This window comes from Tachyglossus aculeatus, chromosome 1 (assembly GCF_015852505.1).
Source record: "Tachyglossus aculeatus isolate mTacAcu1 chromosome 1, mTacAcu1.pri, whole genome shotgun sequence".
NCBI classification, from domain to species: Eukaryota; Metazoa; Chordata; class Mammalia; order Monotremata; family Tachyglossidae; genus Tachyglossus; species Tachyglossus aculeatus.
Genome location: NC_052066.1, coordinates 152321424 through 152336308, shown reverse-complemented (window position 1 = coordinate 152336308; position 14885 = coordinate 152321424). Strand labels below are relative to the sequence as shown.

Here is a 14885-nt window from a genome sequence, read left to right as displayed (position 1 = left end):
TGTCTTATGCTGTCGACCCATGGTGACTTCATGAGCACATCTCTCCCACAAGGCCCCACCTCCAACTGCACTCATTCTGGGACTGTATGCATAGAGTTTTCTTGGTAAAAATTCAGAAGTGGTTTACCATTACCTCCTGCCGCGCAGTAAAATTGAGTCTCCACCCTCGGCTCTCTCCAATGCCGCTGCTGCCCAGCACAAGTGAGTTTTGACCTGTAGCAGATTGTCTTCCACTTGCTAGCCACTGCCCAACCTAGGAATGTAATGGGTATGCCTCTGCTTGACTCTCCCTCCTGTAGCCGAGCCTGGTAGAACACTGGAAACTCTCCAGGTGCCATCCTGAGGGGAGTGGGTGTGTTTAGGAAGTATAAAAACAGGAAAACTGGGAGAGGTGCAAATTTCCCCCCTAAGCACTTGGGTACTCACCTCACCTATTTCCCTCAATCTATTAAGCAACCAATCAGTGGTATTTATTGAACCTTTAATGTGTGCAGAGCACTGTATTAAGCTCTTGGGAAAGTGCAAGACAGTTGTGTTTGTAGACCCAACCCTTGTGTTTGACACATAGTAAGTGCTTAAAAAATGCCATTCAAAAAAAAAAAAGATTTACTGCTTCCCCCTACCTGTAATTTTAGTTTGTCTTCCCCATTAGATGGTAAGCCCTCTGAGGGCAGGGATTGTGATAACTATACTATACTCTTCCAATCACTTAATACAGTGTTCTGCCCAGAGTAAGTGCTCAGTAAACACTACTGATGGATTTAGGAGGGAAGGTGAGCTCAGTACTTTTTTCTTTTTAATTAATGACTGAACTGCAGCACTTCCTCTAAGTTTCTAGTTTTCCTACCTATGGTAGCTGGAGAAAACATTTCAGGCTATTGTTGGTCAAGTTAATTTTTTTCCTTTCAAAAAAGAGAAAATAACCTTTTTCTATTTTTTCTTCAGGCCTCTAACTAGCATTCCCAGTGCTCCTTTTCTCTGACTTTCCAAGAGTCTTTTGATTTTTCTGTTTCTCTCTTCCTTCCATCTTAGTTGGTCTTCAATCAAATAATAGTGTTTATTATTATTATTAATTATAATAATAATTATTTTTTTAGTACTTTCTGTGTGTCAAGCACTGTTCCAAGTGCTGGGGTAGATACAAATTCATCAATGTGGACACAGTCCCTGTCCCATGTGGGGCTCACAGTCTAAGAGGGAGAATAGGTTTTTAAATCCCCATTTTACAGTTGAGGAAACTGAAGCACAGAGAAGTTAAGTGACTTACTTGCCCAAGGTCTAACAAGAGGCAACTGGCAGAGCCAGGATTAGAACCCAGGTCTTCCAACTATCAGGTAGGTGCTCTACACATATTAAGTGTTCTAGAAATCAATTGGTTTTCCATTAGGCTACACTGCTACATTGAAAGTAACTGTGTGCAGAGCACTTTCCTAAAAGTAGAGGAGATGGGATTTACAATCTATTGGAGGAGGCATAAATAATTTACAGATAGTAAGAAAAAGAGAAAAAAGATTTTGGAAAGATGGATAGGTGAATAGGTAAGTGCTTTTAAATAGTGGAACATATAAATCATGTGTATAAAAGTGTTATGAGGTTAGGGGTTGTGATATAAATGTGGTGGTTATATCTACCTAGAGGCGGTATCTAGAGTTGTGAGAGTAGTTGAGCATCCAGAAGAAGTGAGTGTAAAGTTGAGAAGGGTAGGAGACCCAGAATGGTCTCTCTGGGCACCCACAGTTAGGGGAAGAGGCACTGTAGAAGAATTAGCAGAAGAGACTAAGGTAAAGCCAATAAGGGAGGAAAGAAATCAGAGAAGCAGTGAGGCCTGATAGAGAGAGACTGGGTTCTAATCCCGGCTCTGCCACTTGTCTGTTGTGTGACCTTGAGAAAGTCACTTCACTTCTCTGTGCTCCAATTTCCTCAACTGTAAAATGGCAAAGAAATCCTACTCCCTAGACTGTGAGTCCCATGTAGGACGGAGACTGCTTCCAAACTGATTACCTTGTATCTACCCCAGCACTTAGAACAGTACTTGGCATATAGTAAACGTTTAACAAGTACCATAAGAGAGAATGGTGTTAGTAAAATCAAAGTGAGGCAGTTCTTTTAGGAGGAAGAGCTTAGGAAAATGGGCAGTGGTAATAATAATAATAATGGCATTTATTAAGCACTTACTATGTGCAAAGCACTGGTATTAGGAAAGGGCAGAACCCATTAGATTTAACCAGGAGGAGGTTGACAATTACCTTTAAGCGTGCATTTTCAGCGGGGTGAGGGAAGTCAAAAGCATAACGTAGTGGGTTAAGAAGGGCATAGCAGGAATAGTAATTTCAGACTCTCGCTCATCCTCTAAGCTTCTGCTCGCTTACCTTTTCTCTCTTCCCTATTTTATTTATGTATCCCTATTCCATTAGCTAAAAATAATGACAAACTAAGAAATGACATGCAAGATCCAAGGCAACCGATAGCCCCAAACAGAAAATGCTAATGCCAATGTTCTTGGGATCTTGCAAATTTGCACGAATGTAATTAGGATTGCTAATCAAACTCAAATATGTGCAATGTGGCCAGTGAACATGGCTTTCCTGGAGTGTTAAATCAGCATTCCTGTTGCTTTGCTGTCAGTATTTTTTTTTGTCTGAATGCAAAAGAAAAAGTGAAAGGGGAAGGGGGTGGTATAAATCACTTTCTACAATGCAATCCTCATGGTTTAAGAAACAGCTGAGCATAACAAGTTATTTATTCATGATTATCTCTAGTCATGGTTTGTTTCTGTTCTCTCATAATGTATATGACATTTATATAGCATAGCATGCATAATGTAATTACATATTTACATGAATTTCTGCTCTTTTTATTTGCCTGTATTTCTGGTGAGTTTTGGAATCAGCACTGGGTTTTCTTAAATTTCCATTTAGTGAAATGCACTTACAATGACAAGGCCCCATAGACACTGAACCTCCTTCTGAAATTCCTTGTGCTGTTCCTGGGCACAACTGTGAAATTGGTGCCCAGTAGGCTAATATAGTAGTCTTAACATGGTATGTAACTGCTTGTACTTATCTGTAATTTCATTATTTATATTAATGTCTGTCTCCCTCTCTAGACTGTAAGCTAGTTGTGGCCAGATAATGTATCTGTTATTGTTATATTGTACTCTCCCCAGTGCTTAGTTCAGTGCTGTGCACCCAGTAAGTGACAGACTGACTGACTGCTTGAACCAGGAAGGTGTTTGTCTCAGTGGAGAGGAAGGAGAAGAGTTGCTAAACATACTTCTGAATGTCTGAATATAGAGAAGCAGCATGGCTCAATGGAAAAAGCCCGGGCTTGGGAGTCAGAGGTCATGGGTTCAAATCCCGGCTCTGCCAATTGTCAGCTGTGTGACTTTGGGCAAGTCACTTAACTTCTCTGGGCCTCAGTTCCCTCATCTGTAAAATGGGGGTGAAGACTGGGGGCCCCACGTGGGACAATCTGATCACCTTTTATCCCCCCCCCCAGCACTTAGAACAGTGCTTCGCACATAGTAAGCGCTTAACAAATACCATCTTTATTATTATTATTTGAGGAGGAATGTGCAGGACCTGGCAATTGATTGGATATATGACCTGAATGCTAGTAAAGAGGAGTCCCCATTTAGACTGTAAGCTCTCTGTGGGCAGGGGACATGTCTACTGATTCTGTTGTAGTCACCCAAGTGCTTAGTACAGTGTTCTGCACACCATAGGTGCTCAATAAATACAACTGATGATGATGAAAAGGAGGGGAGGATGACACCAAAGCTGTGCCCTTCGGTTACAGAGAAGATGGTGGTGTTGTCAATGGAGATGGGAAAATGAGGAGGGGGGAGAGTTAAGTAAGGGTAGATGAGAGGTTCAGTTTTGGGTATGTAGTCTTTGAGTTGCCAACAAGCCATAAAAGGGAAGGCAAACTGGAGGGGGAAAGTAAATACAGGATTGGATAGTAGGGAAAACATCATGGAGACACCGATAGGTTTGGGAGTCATTCATATGGAAGTGGTAACTGAAGCTATGGGAATGTGAGCCCCATTTGCAATGGAGACAGTTGTTCAACATGATTCACTTGTGCTTACCCCAGCACTTAGAACAGTGATGGATGCTTAGTAAATCTTTAGCAAATATAATAACAATACTGTGATAATAGTTCCTATCCATCTTTAATGTATTTGAATGTCTGTCCCCCACCTCTAATCTGTAAGCTCCTTGCGGGCTGGGATCATCTCTACCTATTCTTTTATATTGTACTCTCCCAATCAATCAATCAATTAATCAATCATTGGTATTTAATGAATGCTTACCATGAGCAGAGCGCTGTAACTAAGCACCTGGGAGAGTAGAATTCAGCAGAATTAGCAGACACATTTCCTGCCCATAAGCATTCAGTAAAGTGTTCTGCGCATAGTACATGCTCAATAAATACCACTGATTGATTGATTGAACTCTCTAATGGAGTAAGAGTAGAGGAAGGTGAGTGGGAGAGAGCTCTGTGGGCAGGGATTGTGTCTGCCTACTCTATTATAATGTACTCTCCCAAGAACTTATTACAGTGCTCTGCACACAGTAAGTGATCCATAAATTAGATTGATTGATTGATTCCTCAAGCATCTACAGTTAAGAGAAAAGAGGTGGAAGAGGAGCCAGCAAAAGAAAGAGAGGACCATATGGGTACATAGAAAGAGAACCAGGAGACTACCGTGTCAGCAAAAACAAAGTCAGAGGAAGGAGAAAGGGATGGTCCATAGTTTTTGAAGGTTAATGAAAGGTTGAGAAGTGGGGAAAAAGTAGAGTCCATTGGTCTTGGTTAGGAGGAGGCCATGGGTGACTTTGTAGAGTATGTGAAAAAGAACAAAAACCAGGACAAAAAGACAGTTGGAGGAGAGAAAGTAAACTTTCCCTCTTGACTGTAAGCTCTTTGGGAGCAGGGAATGTGTCTGCTAATTCTATTGTATTGCACTCTCCCAGGCACTTAGTACAATGCTCTGCCTCTAGTAAGTGCTCAATAAATACAGTTGGTTGATTGGGGTTAGGGAAGGAAGTGATAGGGGCATTGGGTTTCGGGAGAAAGTTAAAGGGCTAGAATAGTTGTTGTGGGTTGGGTGCATGACTGTCGATGAGGTAGGAATTGAAGAGTTGCTGAGCAGAAGAGAGAACTGAAAGCAGGAGAGAATATATTTGAGGTGGCCGAAGCTGACTTGGTGCTTGTATTTCCACATTTTCAGCATCCTGCCTCGTTTCATTCCAACTCCTGCTGAGGGGATCCGTGGTTTAGGAGTGATGCTGTATTCAGGGGGACCTGGGGAGGGTATGCAAAGGATCTGGAGCAAGCACTGGGGGCTGAGAAGGTTCCCCCCAGAGAAATGCTCCAGGGACCCTGGCATGTTTCCAGAAAATGGTGCATATGACGTCGCTACCTTATACTGTGTCATGTGCCCGGCCTAACATGTGATAGCACTTGCGTCTCCTGGCCTGGTATCGTGGGGACCACCCGTGGGCCACCCTAAATGTAACATCCAAGGCAAATATAGTCTGGCACTCAAATTTCCTTTGAAAAAATTCCATGATCAAACCACGATCAAAACATTATTAAGAACTAGGGAAAATATTTGCATTAAAAAACCCAACCTTCATCATTGTTGCAGATAGGTATTTAGGTGAAAGGATGTTTGAACTTTCCTCTAATGTGACACATCTTTGCTAAAATAGTGAGATAAAATCTAAATCCAATGGGGCCAGGTATTTCTTCCTCAGCTTCCCTTCCCACATGACTTTGTGTGATGAGGCCTGGGTAATCATAATCGCATATTTTTTTTTTACATTGAGCAATGATATGCAGTTTCATTCAAAGTTCATATGATACAGAAAATTAGAAATTAAGTGAAAGAGAAATCAAAAGACCCCAGAGGTTTGTGTTTCAAAGAGATAAATCTGTGATTTTTTTTAAATGTCTCCCCCTCAACACTGAAAACCTGTGGTCATGGATTGTGTCTACCAACTCTTGTCTTATACTCTCAAAAGCACTTACTACAGTGCTCTGCACAGAGTAAGTGCTCAATGAATGCCATTAATTGATAAGCCCTTGTCAAATCTAATTTGCTGTGCTACTCCACCTAGGACTAGGCTGCTTATGTTGCTCTCAGATGCCTGGCTGAGACATTCATTCATTCAATAATATTTATTGAGCACTTACTGTGTGCAGAGCACTGTACTAAGGGCTTGGGAAGTACAAGTCGGCAACATATAGAGAACGGTCCCTACCCAACAACGGGCTCACAGCCTAGAAGGGGGAGACAGACAACAAAACAAAACATGTGAACAGGTGTCAAGTCATCAGAACACATATTTTGGGGGGAATTCAGTGGCTGAAAAATGTGTGGATTACTTTCTTATGGCAATTAAGTGCTTACTATGTCATGGGCACTGTAGTAAGCTCTGAGGTACTTATGAATTAATCAGGTTGGACACAGTTCATGTCCCACATGGGACTCACAGTCTTAATCCCCATTTTACAGATGAGGTAAGTGGGGCACAGATAAGTTAAGCAACTTGCCCCAGGTCACCCAGATAAGTGGCAGAAGCGGGATTAAAACCCAGGTCCTCCTGACTCGCAGACCCATGCTCTATCTACTGGTCCACACTGCATCTTGCTTAGTTTCTGACTACTTGGGAAGCAGTATTAGACTTTCATTCATTCATTCATTTCAATCATATTTATTGAGCGTTTACTGTGTGCAGAGCACTGTACTAAGCACTTGGAAAGTACAAGTTTGCAACAGAGACGGTCCCTACCCAACAGCGGGCTCACAGTCTAGAAAGGGGAGACAGACAACAAAACAAAACATATAAACCAAATAAAATAAATAGAATAAATATGTACAAGTAAAATAGAGTAATAAATATGTACAAACATATATACATATATACAGGTGCTGTGGGGAGGGGAAGAAGGTAAGGCGGGGGGATGGGGAGGGGGAGTAGGAGGAGAGGAAGGAGGGGGCTCAGTCTGGGAAGACCTCCTGGAGGGGGTGAGCTCTCAATAGGGCTTTGAAGGAAGGAAGAGAGCTAGCTTGGCCGATATGCGGAGGGAGGGCATTCCAGGCCAGGGGGAGGACGTGGGCCAGGGGTCAATGGCGGGACAGGCGAGAATGAGGCACAGTGAGGAGATTAGCGGAGGGTGCGGACTGGGCTGTAGAAGGAGAGAAGGGAGGTGAGGTAGGAGGGGGCGAGGTGATGGACAGCCTTGAAGCCGAGGGTGAGGAGTTTTTGCCTGATGCGTAGGTTGATTGGTAGCCACTGGAGATTTTTGAGGAGGGGAGTAACATGCCCAGACCATTTCTGCACAAAGATGATCCGGGCAGCAGCATGAAGTATAGATTGAAGTGGGGAGAGACGGGAGGATGGGTGATCGGAGAGGAGGCTGATGCTGATCGGAGAGGAGACTTTGGAGTGCAACCAAAGCTAAAGATGTGGGTATTTTCTCATTTTGGTTGGTAGTAGAGTATTGTACCTGCAGATAGCAGCAAATGTCTATGGATCGCAGAAAATATGTCATTTATTAGAAATGCTTGCATGCGGGAAATGAAAGAAAATAGACAGTCCTCTCTTTTTGATTAACCATGGCACACCTACTATGTCGTCTGCCTGACTCCAAACTAGCTGTCATAACCTGATAATCTCCTCCTTGTGAACCTGCCTCCATGTGGCTGTCTGTTGCCAGGAGCCGGCAGGGAGCGGAGGAAGTGTGTCAGAAGTCAGCTCAACCTTCCCCTACTAGTTAGTAGGTAGAGAAAGGATGAAAAGACCTGCAATTTAGTGTGCTATCGGCATCTATTTACATTTTTAATACTGAGTAATATTTTCAAAGGCTCTTTCTTGCCTCTCATAATTTGGTTTCTTTTGGAGTACTAGGCAATAGCTTGGGCATTTTGGAGAGGGTCTAAAACCAGGAAATTGTCAGAAGTCTTCATTCCCCCCCCCCCCCCCCCCCCCCGCCTCATCCAGCAAGAGCTTGAGGGACAAAGTAGTGTGCCCAATCTTATTGTTAACTTTTAGCATGTGTGCTATTAATTTCCCTTTTTCCACCATTATACTGTTTGCTCTGCATGGAGTTGACCTGTTCAAACATATTAAGCAGTTTCTTTAATCTGGCTCACGTGATTTATAAGGCATTTTTTGGTGCCTTTAAGAAAATGAGCGTAAGATGAAGAAGATGAAAAGGGCTGGAAACGCTTTGCTCTCAAGGACCTTGTTCTCCGAAATGCTTGTTTTTTTAGATACAGGAAGAGGCCGAGGATTGATTAATTTATATATTCAACAGTACAGACAGTTAGCAATTCAAGATTAAATAATGAAGCACGTGTTAAAGAATAGCACATGGGTATCCGCTGCCAGTTTTCTCAGAAACTGTTGTCACTCATAGGTAGAATCACATATCCGGGTGATTTTTTGCTGATGTGAACTCCCTCCATTAAAAGAGATTTCAGTGGGATCTAGGGCTCCTTTATCTTATTTCCTAAAGGTCTTGCAATGTGTCTATTGTAGTCCAGACTGATAAATTAAGTGTTCTCCCTCAGTCACCTGGGGTGGAGATTTCCTATAGAGTTTACACTAAATACTCCTGCCTTCCAAGTTCCAGTCCACATCCCATTGTGCCAAATTCCTGAAGAAATGCTTCTCCTCCACACAACTCTCCGATTTTGAACCCCTACTGCCTTGGTCTTCAGCTAAAGTCTGGATCAATCACACAGAAACCCAGTAAGCAGGCATTCTCCTAAAGCCACCTTCAAGACCGGACTGTCTCTCTGGCACCTATGGACAACGAAATGAGCTCGTTGTGGACAGGGAATCTGTCCATTTATGGTTGTAGTATACTTCCCCCCCCCCCCCCCCACGCTTAGTACAGTACTCTGCTCAATAGCAAGTGCTCAATAAATGAGATTGACTGACTGACTGAAAGACGCCTACCCCAATGACGGTTGTAATTCCAGTCTAAGAAACCAGCCTGGACTCCTGCAAGGAAGAAGGTTGTGATTGGAAATACATAACTTCTCACAGTGCAGCAAACCTTTGGTTCACTGGCTGGTTCCCTCGATTGCTGGGGTTAGATTGGGCTCCATCCAAGCCCGCTTAGAGGGAAGCACAGGCCAAATGATTTTGGCACCTGGAAGTGTTTGTTATAGGAGTGCCAAATCCCTTTTAAGCCTGATTATCATGTCAACCCTTGGGCATCAGATGGTCTTAGCTTCTCGGAGACTGTGGGTGAGTAAGAAAAAGTGATACCGTTTTATACCTTTCTTGAGGTGTGCCATTCAAATAAAGGAAGATGAACTCAAGTCTCCAACTTAGAGACATCTTAGCCTTTTGTCTTTAAAAAAAAAAAAACATGACACAACCTAATGACCACCACCTCGGATTGGCCTGGGGCCATGTATGATGTCCTAAAAGACAGAAAAAAATAATTATCTCTGTGTCTCCCTTGTGCATAACCTTATATCAGCCCAACAACAGGTTGGCTTGCCATCTGTCTACTCTTCTGATAACTATCTCTTGGAGTCCTGCCTGTGCGATGTATGTAGCTGCAGCGATCTCTTTCATTCACAAAAAAATCCTCCGAGTAATGTGTTGGATTTGTAGTCGAGTGATAATGGTCTTTAGGAACACCAAATGTGTATTTTGCTAAGGTTTTTCTTTTGATGTAGCTGAATAGCATGCCGTGGTCCCATCCACTGTATTGTTAAAAAATGCTTTATGTTCGTTTCAGGGCTATCTTTTGAAATGCTGACTCTGTTTAAGCTTCTGTTTGTTCTTTTACTTAATTGGTCCCCCTCTGATCTATTTAAGTCCGTCTATATACATTTCTCAGCACAGTGAAGGTTCTTGTGCTTGTTACGTGTACAACATGGATCATTCCAGAATGAAATGATAATTCAAGGTGAGGAAAAAACCTCCCTGAAACAGAATGATATGAAAACAACTCCACTAGGAACTTGGTACAGTTGTAGCATTTAGAAGTACATGACCACTTCTGGCTCTTGGGCTTCAACTAATTCATTCCCGCCGTGGGTCATCTGTGTGCTACACGATGATGTTCAATGTTGGAAAGAAGCACATCCCATCAAATTTGTGCCATTCAAAATGAGGCTTTTCAATTGAATGTTGGAACTGGATTCTGCAAACTTCTTGGAAAGGAATAAAATGCGGGCATCCTTGAAACCTGATGGCAGTGGGTATACCACACACATTTTAAGGGTCTGATGTAGTGCTTTCTGGAAGAACAGATCTCCATATTTGGCTGCCAAGATTCCCAAACCATTTAAGTGCAGGTGTTTCTCCCTTACAGATCTCGACAGCCAAAAAAAAAATATATGTAATCCATACCACTGACATCACCAGGGCAGTGAACTCAAAATACCATCGGGGTTCTTGCCACCTGGCCTATCCTAGAAGAGAGATGGCAATTCAGTCTCAGTAGGTCTGCACTGAGCCCAGGGCTTGTCACACTCTGGATTCTGCTGGTCGTTTTCCTCATAACTCCACCCTTGCTTTGACATCAAGGAAAAATGAAACCCTCTTTTTTTGGCTAGATGTCGGGCAGTGCTATAGTGCGACTGATAGACGGAGACATTAGGGAAGTTATTTCCATAACAACCCCCCAATCAGATCCAGGGTACCAGTCGTGTCTCTGCGTCCCCATTCCTTGGTAACAAATGGCAGAACGAAAGCTCAGTGAGGAGCGGAGGCGTCATTGGCAAGACTCACTGCAATATTTCTGAGGAAAAGCATTTGCCCCACCATAAGCAACACCTCTGTGAATGCTACAGTAGCCTGGCCTTCCAAAATAACAGAAACAGAACATTCGCCTTCTCAGTGCCTATTTTGATGCCACAATATTTTCCTGTGGATTGAAACTGCTCTTGAGGGAATGATATTTTTTAAGGAAGAATAGCAGTCTCTTTGGCCCCTCAGAAAATGTTCTCCTCAACTACCCTCCCCGTGGAGCTAAATATCTGTTTTGCTCATTTTCAAAAATGCTTTGAGCCCATTACTCATGGATTCTGGACCCTTTTCATGAGGAGAGTGGAAAATCAAACAAAGGACTCCATACGGTTCTCCTTCTTGATTCCCTAAAATGCACTCCCACATAGTTAAGTGTCAGTTATGCTGTATTGCCTGGGGTGGCCGGCTGTTCAGATTTACACTGGACAGCCCAGTTTTCAGCTCTCCCCGTCCAGTACTGACAGAGCACTGGATCACCTTCAGGTCCATCATTTTTTTTTTTATTTTAGCAGCCAGCCTCTCTCTGCCTCGAGTCCTGGCACTGAGCTTCACAGCTTGGAAGCAGTGCCTGAGTTCTCCATGTCTTGAGGGTGAGAGAAATGGCTCTGCAACATTTTAGGCCAGGGAGGGCCAGGGATTTCATGGAGAAATGCTCTAGGTGTGGGAATATTCAGTGTCCTTTGGTGAAGTGGCAAGTATGATATCATCAAGTTGCGCTGCATGCTCGATATACTGCGTATGATGTCACACAACGCGCCTGAATGTTCTGCATCTTGAGTGCCAGCAGTGGCCATCCTAATAATGCTGAAGTTGATTTCTCGAGGAGCCTTGTTCATGTACAGAACAGTTTCTTCTATCATCTCATCTATTGGTATCATCTCATCTGTGGGTTTTGTTCTATCCAGGCAGATGGGCTCTGTGGGAAGAATGATCCCTATTTCCTCATTCGCAGTATAGCCAACATTTACCAGACATTGCTGGTTTCGCAGCAATGACTGGTACATTTTAAATTCAATTTTGCAAGGCGATTGTGAGGGACTAAATCACTTGAGTTTTCTTCTTGAATGCATGACTGGCTCATTTGGAGTTTTCCTTGAGAAGGACTTCTCCCTAAAAAGGGACATGGAAGAGTTCTTGATTGGTCATTTTGTCCAACCCCTGTCTCTAGGGATGGGAATGACCAAACAATCCAGGTCATAAACAATCACTAAACATGACTAAACTATCCAGGTCAGATGGTGAGAAGCAGCATGGCATTGTGGAAAGAGCATGAGCCTGGGATTCAGAAGGTCGTGGCTTCAAACCCTGGCTCTGCCACTTGTCTGCTTTGTGACCTTGGGCAAGGCCTTCACTTCTCTCGTCCTCAGTTACCTCATCTGTTAAATGGGGGTTGAGACTGTGTGCCCCATGTGGGATAAGGACTGTGTCCAACCCAATTTGCTTTTATCCACCCCAGAGCTTAGTACAGTGTCTGGCATGTAGCGCTCAACAAATACCACAAATTATTATTCTTACTATTCTTGAAACTCTTGAAACTTGAAACTCTATAACTTCCCTTAGAAGCCATTCCAGTGTTTTATCACCCTGGTATCAGGGTGTTCCATACTAAGAGTTCAGAGTGACATACTAAGTTCTTGGGAGAGTACAACAGAGTTACTGTCACAATTCCTGCCCTCATGAACAATCTAATGGATAATCAGGAGTTTTTCCTTAAAGCACCTGATCTGATTATTCTGTATCTATCCTATCCTTAGTGCTTGGCACATAGTATGAACTTAAATGCCATTATTATTATTATTGTTACCATTAATACTAATTTAAACAAATATTTTTCTAATTTTCTCTTGTCCTGGTCACTTTCCTACCCATCAAAAACCACCAAAGCCAATCAGAGGTATGTATTGAGTACGAGGTATATATTGAGTACTTCCTATGTGCACGGCATAGTACTAAGCCCTTAGGAAAGTACAGCGGAGTTGGTAGATATGATCTCTGTCCACAAGCAGTTTACAGTCTACAGGAGACAGATATAAAACTAGACTAGGGATAGAGGAAACAGCAGAGTCTACAAGTATAAGAGTATAAAATTTGGGTGCATCGGCCTCCATCATTTTAATCGTATTTATTGAGCCTTACTGGTTGCAGAGCAGTATACCAAGTGCTTGGGAGAGTACAACACAACAATGAGGACACATTCTCCACAGCTGAACCTCATCAGGTTTTTGATTAAAGTGTGGACCCTCCACCCCCTAATCTCCCACAAAATGCTATAACTCCCTGGTCTTTCCTTTCCTAGATTAAACAATGACAATTTCTTTGAACTTTCCTCACAGGCACTCTCTTAGACCCCTTTGTCTTATTTTCCCATGTTCTCTGGTTGCTTTCCATATTCTCTCCAACTTCTTTCATGTGTAATAACCCAAAGTGGACCTAATAGGTCTAATCAATGCAGAACTCTCGTAGTGTCCTGGAACTTTGACAACTGCCCCAAAATGAGAGTGGATCCCCAGATTTAAGGGATTCAACTCTGTAAGGGCCCCCTTCTTCACCTTCATACCCCTAGGGAGGTCACCCATTCCCTCAACTTAAGCTATCACCAAATGTGGGGACAACTCTCAAATTTACTCTGTTAGCCCTGACCTCTCTCTCACGCACTGCAATCTCTCATTTTCTCCTGCTTCCAGGCAGGGTTTCATCAATATCCCTCTGGCACCCCAAACACACCATGTCGAAAGCTGAACTCCTCATTTTCCCACCCAGATCCTCTCCTCCGCTTATGAAGCAGCGTGGCCTAGTGGCAAGAGCACTGGCTTGGGAGTCAGAGGATGTGGGTCCTAATCCCAGCTCTGATACTGTCTGCTGTGAGACCTTGGACAAGTCACTTAAATTCTCTGGGCCTCAGTTACCTCATCTGTAAAATGGGGATGAAGACTTTGAGCTCCATGTGGGACAGGGACACTTTCCAACCTAATTGCCTTGTTTCCATCCTAGTGTTTAGATAAGTGCTTGCCACATAGTAGTAAGTGCTTAACAAATACCATTATTATTATTATGTTTCCCATTGTAATTCTCAGCATCACCATGCTCACCATCTCTCAAACCCATAAGCTTGGTATTGTCCTTGACTCCTGTTTTTCTTTCAACTCCTATATTCAAACTGATGTCAAAGACTATAAGCAGGGAATGTGTCTACCAACTCTGTTGTATTGTACATTCCCAAGCACTTAGAACAGTGCTCTGCACAGAGTAAGTGCTCAGTAGATACTATTGATTGAGTGATCTGAGGGTTCTTCATCCACAGTATTATCAGAATCCATTCCTTCCTCTCCACCCAAACTTCCCTTGAATGGTCCAACCACTTGCCATACCTTGATTTGACAACTCCGCCTTCTCCAGTTCATACTTCATTCTGCTTCCTAAATCATTTTTATAAAATGTTTGCCCACATTTCTCCATTCCTCATTTCTCATTCTGGTGTGAGAGTCAGAGAACGTGGGTTCTGATCCTGGCTCTGCCATTTGTCTGCCGTGTGACCTTGGACAAGTCACTTAACTTCTCTGGTTCTTGGTTACCTCATCTGCAAAATGGGGATTAAGACTGTGAGCTCCATGTGGGACATGGGCCATGTTCAACCTGATTAGTTTGTAACTGACCAACCAGATTAGCTTTCAACTACCCCAGCACTTTGTACAGTGCCTGGCATATAGTAGGGGCTCAACAAATACCATTAACTATATATATTATATATAAATAGATATGTTCTTGAGCACTCTCCCAAATGCTTAGCACAGTGCTCTAAACATGAAGTTCTCAATAAACACTATTGATTGAAATATAATGTTGGTAACTGAATCCTGACAGTGTTCTTCACTTTCATCCTGAAGGATCCCTCCTCCAACAGCAAATAAGTACTGTGAAAATTGTAAATAATTGTCTGTAATTGTCAGTCTAAATTCCATTCCATTAGAACTTAGCTTCTTTCAAAGAACTGAAATGTCAACATATTTTTGAAACCACCTCTAATTTATTTTGCAAATCTTCCTTTCCCTCCTTTCTCTCCCTCCCCTGATCTTTCAGACTCCAGGCCAAATGATT

The 14885-nt window shown here is 42.8% G+C and overlaps 1 non-coding gene across 1 annotated transcript; it reads right to left on the bottom strand.

Moving 5' to 3' along the window:
- Positions 1-211: 211 nt before the first annotated feature.
- Positions 212-349, bottom strand: LOC119934525. The gene has a single exon (XR_005452954.1). It is a non-coding gene; the product is annotated as a small nucleolar RNA SNORA7 (small nucleolar RNA).
- Between the last annotated feature and the right edge of the window lie 14536 nt (positions 350-14885).